Source organism: Hemiscyllium ocellatum (genome assembly GCF_020745735.1).
Source record: "Hemiscyllium ocellatum isolate sHemOce1 chromosome 15 unlocalized genomic scaffold, sHemOce1.pat.X.cur. SUPER_15_unloc_10, whole genome shotgun sequence".
Taxonomy (NCBI): Eukaryota; Metazoa; Chordata; class Chondrichthyes; order Orectolobiformes; family Hemiscylliidae; genus Hemiscyllium; species Hemiscyllium ocellatum.
Genome location: NW_026867446.1, coordinates 436262 through 446261, shown reverse-complemented (window position 1 = coordinate 446261; position 10000 = coordinate 436262).

The following is a 10000-nucleotide window of genomic DNA, read 5'->3' as shown; positions in this document are numbered from 1 at the left end:
CGCTGACACTTAGAATATTTTTGAAGCAGTACAAATCAGTAACCAGCGACACTTAGAATATTTTTGGAGCAGTACAAATCAGTAACCAGCCCCACTTAGAATATTTTTGAGTCAGTACAAATCAGTAACCAGCGACACTTAGAATATTTTTGAAGCAGTACAAATCAGTAACCACTGACACTTAGAATATTTTTGAAGCAGTACAAATCAGTAACCAGCGACACTTAGAATATTTTTGAAGCAGTACAAATCAGTAACCAGCGACACTTAGAATATTTTTGGAGCAGTACAAATCAGTAACCAGCGACACTTAGAATATTTTTGAAGCAGTACAAATCAGTAACCAGCGACACTTAGAATATTTTTGGAGCAGTACAAATCAGTAACCAGCGACACTTAGAATATTTTTGAAGCAGTACAAATCAGTAACCACTGACACTTAGAATATTTTTGAAGCAGTACAAATCAGTAACCAGCGACACTTAGAATATTGTTGAAGCAGTACAAATCAGTAACCACTGACACTTAGAATATTTTTGAATCAGTACAAATCAGTAACCAGCGACACTTAGAATATTTTTGAAGCAGTACAAATCAGTAACCACTGACACTTAGAATATTTTTGAAGCAGTACAAATCAGTAACCGCTGACACTTAGAATATTTTTGAAGCAGTACAAATCAGTAACCAGCGACACTTAGAATATTTTTGGAGCAGTACAAATCAGTAACCAGCCCCACTTAGAATATTTTTGAGTCAGTACAAATCAGTAACCAGCGACACTTAGAATATTTTTGAAGCAGTACAAATCAGTAACCACTGACACTTAGAATATTTTTGAAGCAGTACAAATCAGTAACCAGCGACACTTAGAATATTTTTGAAGCAGTACAAATCAGTAACCAGCGACACTTAGAATATTTTTGGAGCAGTACAAATCAGTAACCAGCGACACTTAGAATATTTTTGAAGCAGTACAAATCAGTAACCAGCGACACTTAGAATATTTTTGGAGCAGTACAAATCAGTAACCAGCGACACTTAGAATATTTTTGAAGCAGTACAAATCAGTAACCACTGACACTTAGAATATTTTTGAAGCAGTACAAATCAGTAACCAGCGACACTTAGAATATTGTTGAAGCAGTACAAATCAGTAACCACTGACACTTAGAATATTTTTGAATCAGTACAAATCAGTAACCAGCGACACTTAGAATATTTTTGAAGCAGTACAAATCAGTAACCACTGACACTTAGAATATTTTTGAAGCAGTACAAATCAGTAACCAGCGACACTTAGAATATTTTTGAAGCAGTACAAATCAGTAACCAGCGACACTTAGAATATTTTTGGAGCAGTACAAATCAGTAACCAGCGACACTTAGAATATTTTTGAAGCAGTACAAATCAGTAACCACTGACACTTAGAATATTTTTGAAGCAGTACAAATCAGTAACCAGCGACACTTAGAATATTTTTGAAGCAGTACAAATCAGTAACCACTGACACTTAGAATATTTTTGAAGCAGTACAAATCAGTAACCGCTGACACTTAGAATATTTTTGAAGCAGTACAAATCAGTAACCAGCGACACTTAGAATATTTTTGGAGCAGTACAAATCAGTAACCACTGACACTTAGAATATTTTTGAAGCAGTACAAATCAGTAACCGGCGACACTTAGAATATTTTTGAAGCAGTACAAATCAGTAACCACTGACACTTAGAATATTTTTGAAGCAGTACAAATCAGTAACCGGCGACACTTAGAATATTTTTGAAGCAGTACAAATCAGTAACCACTGACACTTAGAATATTTTTGAAGCAGTACAAATCAGTAACCGCTGACACTTAGAATATTTTTGAAGCAGTACAAATCAGTAACCAGCGACACTTAGAATATTTTTGGAGCAGTACAAATCAGTAACCAGCCCCACTTAGAATATTTTTGAGTCAGTACAAATCAGTAACCAGCGACACTTAGAATATTTTTGAAGCAGTACAAATCAGTAACCACTGACACTTAGAATATTTTTGAAGCAGTACAAATCAGTAACCAGCGACACTTAGAATATTTTTGAAGCAGTACAAATCAGTAACCAGCGACACTTAGAATATTTTTGGAGCAGTACAAATCAGTAACCAGCGACACTTAGAATATTTTTGAAGCAGTACAAATCAGTAACCAGCGACACTTAGAATATTTTTGGAGCAGTACAAATCAGTAACCAGCGACACTTAGAATATTTTTGAAGCAGTACAAATCAGTAACCACTGACACTTAGAATATTTTTGAAGCAGTACAAATCAGTAACCAGCGACACTTAGAATATTTTTGAAGCAGTACAAATCAGTAACCACTGACACTTAGAATATTTTTGAAGCAGTACAAATCAGTAACCAGCGACACTTAGAATATTTTTGGAGCAGTACAAATCAGTAACCACTGACACTTAGAATATTTTTGAAGCAGTACAAATCAGTAACCAGCGACACTTAGAATATTTTTGAAGCAGTACAAATCAGTAACCACTGACACTTAGAATATTTTTGAAGCAGTACAAATCAGTAACCGCTGACACTTAGAATATTTTTGAAGCAGTACAAATCAGTAACCAGCGACACTTAGAATATTTTTGGAGCAGTACAAATCAGTAACCACTGACACTTAGAATATTTTTGAAGCAGTACAAATCAGTAACCAGCGACACTTAGAATATTTTTGGAGCAGTACAAATCAGTAACCACTGACACTTAGAATATTTTTGAAGCAGTACAAATCAGTAACCAGCGACACTTAGAATATTTTTGAAGCAGTACAAATCAGTAACCACTGACACTTAGAATATTTTTGAAGCAGTACAAATCAGTAACCAGCGACACTTAGAATATTTTTGAAGCAGTACAAATCAGTAACCACTGACACTTAGAATATTTTTGAAGCAGTACAAATCAGTAACCAGCGACACTTAGAATATTTTTGAAGCAGTACAAATCAGTAACCAGCGACACTTAGAATATTTTTGGAGCAGTACAAATCAGTAACCAGCGACACTTAGAATATTTTTGACGCAGTACAAATCAGTAACCACTGACACTTAGAATATTTTTGAAGCAGTACAAATCAGTAACCAGCGACACTTAGAATATTTTTGAAGCAGTACAAATCAGTAACCGCTGACACTTAGAATATTTTTGAAGCAGTACAAATCAGTAACCAGCGACACTTAGAATATTTTTGGAGCATTACAAATCAGTAACCAGCGACACTTAGAATATTTTTGGAGCAGTACAAATCAGTAACCACTGACACTTAGAATATTTTTGAGTCAGTACAAATCAGTAACCAGCGACACTTAGAATATTTTTCAGTCAGTACAAATCAGTAACCAGCGACACTTAGAATATTTTTGAGTCAGTACAAATCAGTAACCAGTGACACTTAGAATATTTTTGGAGCAGTACAAATCAGTAACCAGCGACACTTAGAATATTTTTGAAGCAGTACAAATCAGTAACCAAGTGCATTTTTGAATTGGTTACTGATTTCTCCGTTGAAGTTGGGGCTGCGGTTGGCTTCAGTTAGTGGTGGGGGCTTAATTTTCGCCGAGGGGAGCGTGTCCCGGTAGTGTCTCCGAGGAAGTGGTACCTATTGAAGGGGGTGTTTCTGAATTTGGGCCCTTTTTGAGTGGCATTGCCGGATGGGTTTTGTGTTGAAGGCTTCCAAATCGGGTAGCTCAGCCGGATTTGACCCGGCGGTTCTACCGACTGTCACGCCTTCGAGGGGGGACTGTTGTCTAAGTTCAGGCCGAATTTGGTGAATTTCCTAAGTCGGGAAGTGGTCCCAACGGGTTTGGGAGTGAACCTAACTGCTCATACCAACTTTGAGGCTTTGGGGCCGGGTAGCACAGTCGGATTTGACCCGGCGGTTCTGCCGAATGCCTGGCCTTCGAGGGGGGCCTGCCCTCTAAGTTCAGGCCGAATTTGGTGAATTTCCTAAGTCGGGAAGTGGTCCAAACGGGGATGGGAGTGAACCTGACAGCTCATACCGACTTTGGGGCTTCCAAGCCGGGTAGCTCAACCGGATTTGATCCAGCGGTTCTAGCGACTGCCACGGCTTCGAGGGGGGACTGTTGTCTAAGTTCAGGCCGAATTTGGTGAATTTCCCAAGTCGGGAAGTGGTCCAAACGGGGATGGGAGTGAACCTGACAGCTCTTACCGACATTGAGGCTTCGGGGCCGGGTAGCTCAGTCGGATTTGACCCGGCGATTCTGCCGACTTCCACGCCTTCGAGCGGGGACTCTCCTCTAAGTTCAGGCCGAATTTGGTGAATTTCCTAAGTCGGGAAGTGGTCCAAACGGGGATGGGAGTGAACCTAACTGCTCATACCAACTTTGAGGCTTTGGGGCCGGGTAGCACAGTCGGATTTGACCCGGCGGTTCTGCCGAATGCCTGGCCTTCGAGGGGGGCCTGCCCTCTGAGTTCAGGCCGAATTTGGTGATTTTCCTAAGTCGGGAAGTGGTCCAAACGGGGATGGGAGTGAACCTGACAGCTCATACCGACTTTGGGGCTTCCAAGCCGGGTAGCTCAACCGGATTTGATCCAGCGGTTCTAGCGACTGCCACGGCTTCGAGGGGGGACTGTTGTCTAAGTTCAGGCCGAATTTGGTGAATTTCCCGAGTCGGGAAGTGGTCCAAACGGGGATGGGAGTGAACCTGACAGCTCTTACCGACATTGAGGCTTCGGGGCCGGGTAGCTCAGTCGGATTTGACCCGGCGATTCTGCCGACTTCCACGCCTTCGAGCGGGGACTCTCCTCTAAGTTCAGGCCGAATTTGGTGAATTTCCTAAGTCGGGAAGTGGTCCAAACGGGGATGGGAGTGAACCTAACTGCTCATACCAACTTTGAGGCTTTGGGGCCGGGTAGCACAGTCGGATTTGACCCGGCGGTTCTGCCGAATGCCTGGCCTTCGAGGGGGGCCTGCCCTCTGAGTTCAGTCCGAATTTGGTGAATTTCCTAAGTCGGGAAGTGGTCCAAACGGGGATGGGAGTGAACCTGACAGCTCATACCGACTTTGGGGCTTCCAAGCCGGGTAGCTCAACCGGATTTGATCCGGCGGTTCTAGCGACTGCCACGGCTTCGAGGGGGGACTGTTGTCTAAGTTCAGGCCGAATTTGGTGATTTTCCCGAGTCGGGAAGTGGTCCAAACGGGGATGGGAGTGAACCTGACAGCTCATACCGACATTGAGGCTTCGGGGCCGGGTAGCTCAGTCGGATTTGACCCGGCGATTCTGCCGACTTCCACGCCTTCGAGCGGGGACTCTCCTCTAAGTTCAGGCCGAATTTGGTGAATTTCCTAAGTCGGGAAGTGGTCCAAACGGGGATGGGAGTGAACCTGACAGCTCTTACCGACTTTGGGGCTTCCAAGCCGGGTAGCTCAACCGGATTTGATCCGGCGGTTCTAGCGACTGTCACGCCTTCGAGGGGGGACTGTTGTATAAGTTCAGGCCGAATTTGGTGAATTTCCCGAGTCGGGAAGTGGTCCAAACGGGGATGGGAGTGAACCTGACAGCTCTTACCGACTTTGGGGCTTCCAAGCCGGGTAGCTCAACCGGATTTGATCCGGCGGTTCTGCCGACTGTCACGCCTTCGAGGGGGGACTGTTGTATAAGTTCAGGCCGAATTTGGTGAATTTCCCGAGTCGGGAAGTGGTCCAAACGGGGATGGGAGTGAACCTGACAGCTCTTACCGACTTTGTGGCTTCGGGGCCGGGTAGCTCAGCCGGATTTGATCCGGCGGTTCTGCCGACTGTCACGCCTTCGAGGGGGGACTGTCCTCTGAGTTCAGGCCGAATTTGGTGAATTTCCCGAGTCGGGAAGTGGTCCAAACGGGGATGGGAGTGAACCTGACAGCTCATACCGACTTTGAGGCTTCCAAGCCGGGTAGCTCAGCCGGATTTGACCCGGCGATTCTGCCGACTTCCACGCCTTCGAGGGGGGACTGCCCTCTGAGTTCAGGCCGAATTTGGTGCATTTCCCGAGTCGGGAAGTGGTCTCTGTCACAACGGGGGCAAGTGTCTGAAGAGGTAAAGTGAGTAACCAGCACAGCTTAGGGAAGGGTTCCAAAGTTCTCAACAATGTGAATTCGGTTACCAGGAAAGCTTAGGAAAGCTGCCTGACTGTCCCAAACGAATGAACTGCAAAACTTAGGGAACATGCCCGAAGATGCTTAAAAGTGTGAAATCAGTAAGCAGGAAAGCATAGGAAAGTGCCTGAAAGTGCTAAATGAGTAACATGAAAAACGTAGAAAAATGCCCGAAAATGTTTAAAAGTGTGAACTCAGTAACCAGCAAAACTTAGTAAAACGTTGGAAAAGCAGAAATGAGTAACCAGAAAAACTTAGAAAAATGTTTGAAAATGAGAAATGAGTAACCAGAAAAACTTAGAAAAATGTTTGAAAATGAGAAATGAGTAACCAAGAAAACTTAGAAAAATGCCCAAAAAGAAGAAATCAGTAACCAGAAAAACTTAGAAAAATGTTTGAAAATGAGAAATGAGTAACCAGAAAAACTTAGAAAAATGTTTGAAAATGAGAAATGAGTAACCAAGAAAACTTAGAAAAATGCCCAAAAAGAAGAAATCAGTAACCAGAAAAACTTAGAAAAATGTTTGAAAATGAGAAATGAGTAACCAAGAAAACTTAGAAAAATGTTTGAAAATGAGAAATGAGTAACCAAGAAAACTTAGAAAAATGCCCAAAAAGAAGAAATCAGTAACCAGAAAAACTTAGAAAAATGTTTGAAAATGAGAAATGAGTAACCAAGAAAACTTAGAAAAATGCCCAAAAAGAAGAAATCAGTAACCAGAAAAACTTAGAAAAATGTTTGAAAATGAGAAATGAGTAACCAGAAAAACTTAGAAAAATGTTTGAAAATGAGAAATGAGTAACCAAGAAAACTTAGAAAAATGCCCAAAAAGAAGAAATCAGTAACCAGAAAAACTTAGAAAAATGTTTGAAAATGAGAAATGAGTAACCAAGAAAACTTAGAAAAATGCCCGAAAAGAAGAAATCAGTAACCAGAAAAACTTAGAAAAATTTTCGGCCAAGTGTGAAAAATATTCTAAGTGTCAGCGGAGGAAAATGCCGAAGCATCGGGAAAGATTCAAAAACTCATGCCGAACATGAGTTCCGAAGTGCCGGAGGAACTGGGCGAATTGAGCCCGGCGGTTGGCCAGATGTCGTTTTGAGTCTGCAGCCCGAAAACTTTAACTTTGTCTGCCGCGGAAGTCTGGACCGGGAAAAATCCAAACGGTTTTGCCGGGTTCGAGTTCCAGAGCGAAGCAGTCGAATTTGAAATTCAGACCCATTCAGTGCCACTTGACATTGTGACACAGTGAGGTTGGCGGGGTACCCGGAGATTTCTGGGAACACGATTTTTAGAACAAAATGGCGGCGCGGGACCACTTTGAAAGGCATCCGAAAAACGGTTCCGCGGGCAGAGCACTTGAATGACAGGCCTGTGTGCATGCCCAAGAGCTCTCGGAAGTCTAATTTTTGACACTTTGTCAAATTTTCGACAGACTTACCCAACTCTTGCTGCCTGTTCTAAGAATCAGTCAGAGGCCTGTGCGGCGGTCTCTTGACACTTTGGAGGGCGGGCAAACCCCACGTTGACTCCGGCCGTCCCTCCAAAAGGCACTTGCTATTGGGGGAAAGGATTGCAAGTAGCCTGGTTCCCGTGGGAGCGGCCAGGAAGGGTGCAGGCTGGCCCTTGCCTGAGCATTCCCAAAACCCTCTTCCGCTGAGAGCAGACCTCGCACGCCGCACTACCGGCTCTGGGAGTGGTTGGCCGCTATTGTACATAGTCCGGTCCTTCCTCTGCCACCCGGCAAGTGCGATGGCTCTGCCGCCCTGCGGTGCTCGTCACCCAGGTTTGGGGAACACGATACTTAGAACATGTTGGCGGCTCGGGACCTGCAGGCGAAAGGGGCCCCGTGGTGCTGAGCACATCGACCTCGGGTCTCAGTGCAAGCCGGAGAGTTCGCGGAAGTCTTAAAAGATTTTGACATCTGCTCAATTCTTTGACAGGCTTGCCTGACTCTTTCCGTCCGTTCTAAGAATCAGTCGGAGGCCGGGGCGGGGACGGTCTCTTGACACACGGAGGGTTGGCTTCCCTCCTCAGGTGTTTGTGTCGAAAATGAAGGCGAGAGATGCAAGCGTCCTGGTTCCCCTGGGTGCTGCCAGCAAGGGTGCAGGCTGACCCTTGCCTGAGCACTCCCAAAAGCCTCTTAAGCTGAGAGCAGGCGCCGCACTACCGGCTCTGGGAGTCGTTGGCCGCTATTGTACATAGTCCGGTCCTTCCTCTGCCACCCGGCAAGTGCGATGGCTCTGCCTCCCTGCGGTGCTCGTCACCCAGGTTTGGGGAACACGATACTTAGAACATGTTGGCGGCTCGGGACCTGCAGGCGAAGGGGGCCCCGTGGTGCTGAGCACATCGACCTCGCGTCTCAGTGCAAGCCGGAGAGTTCGCGGAAGTCTTAACAGGCTTGCCTGACTCTTTCCGTCCGTTCTAAGAATCAGTCGGAGGCCGGGGCGGGGACGGTCTCTTGACACACGGAGGGTTGGCTTCCCTCCTCAGGCGTTTGTGTCGAAAATGAAGGCGAGAGATGCAAGCGTCCTGGTTCCCCTGGGTGCTGCCAGCAAGGGTGCAGGCTGACCCTTGCCTGAGCACTCCCAAAAGCCTCTTAGGCTGAGAGCAGGCGCCGCACTACCGGCTCTGGGAGTCGTTGGCCGCTATTGTACATAGTCCGGTCCTTCCTCTGCCACCCGGCAAGTGCGATGGCTCTGCCTCCCTGCGGTGCCCGTCACCCAGGTTTGGAGAACACGATACTTAGAACATGTTGGCGGCTCGGGACCTGCAGGCGAAAGGGGCCCCGTGGTGCTGAGCACATCGACCTCGCGTCTCAGTGCAAGCCGGAGAGTTCGCGGAAGTCTTAACAGGCTTGCCTGACTCTTTCCGTCCGTTCTAAGAATCAGTCGGAGGCCGGGGCGGGGACGGTCTCTTGACACACGGAGGGTTGGCTTCCCTCCTCAGGCGTTTGTGTCGAAAATGAAGGCGAGAGATGCAAGCGTCCTGGTTCCCCTGGGTGCTGCCAGCAAGGGTGCAGGCTGACCCTTGCCTGAGCACTCCCAGAAGCCTCTTAGGCTGAGAGCAGACGCCGCACTACCGGCTCTGGGAGTCGTTGGCCGCTATTGTACATAGTCCGGTCCTTCCTCTGCCACCCGGCAAGTGCGATGGCTCTGCCTCCCTGCGGTGCCCGTCACCCAGGTTTGGAGAACACGATACTAAGAACTTGTTGGCGGCTCGGGACCTGCAGGCGAAAGGGGCCCCGTGGTGCTTAGCACATCGACCTCGCGTCTCAGTGCAAGCCGGAGAGTTCGCGGAAGTCTAAAGCTTTTGACATTCGCTCAAAGCTTTGACAGGCTTGCCCGACTCTTTCCGTCCGTTCTAAGAATCAGTCAGAGGCTGGTGGGGAGGTCTCTTGACGCAAGGGGAGGGGTGGCGTCCCTCCTCAGGCGCTTGTGTCGAAAATGAAGGCGAGAGATGCAAGCGTCCTGGTTCCCCTGGGTGCTGCCAGCAAGGGTGCAGGCTGACCCTTGCCTGAGCACTCCCAGAAGCCTCTTAGGCTGAGAGCAGACGCCGCACAACCGGCTCTGGGAGTCGTTGGCCGCTATTGTACATAGTCCGGTCCTTCCTCTGCCACCCGGCAAGTGCGATGGCTCTGCCTCCCTGCGGTGCCCGTCACCCAGGATTGGAGAACACGATACTAAGAACATGTTGGCGGCTCGGGACCTGCAGGCGAAAGGGGCCCCGTGGTGCTTAGCACATCGACCTCGCGTCTCAGTGCAAGCCGGAGAGTTCGCGGAAGTCTAAAGCTTTTGACATTCGCTCAAAGCTTTGACAGGCTTGCCCGACTCTTTCCGTCCGTTCTA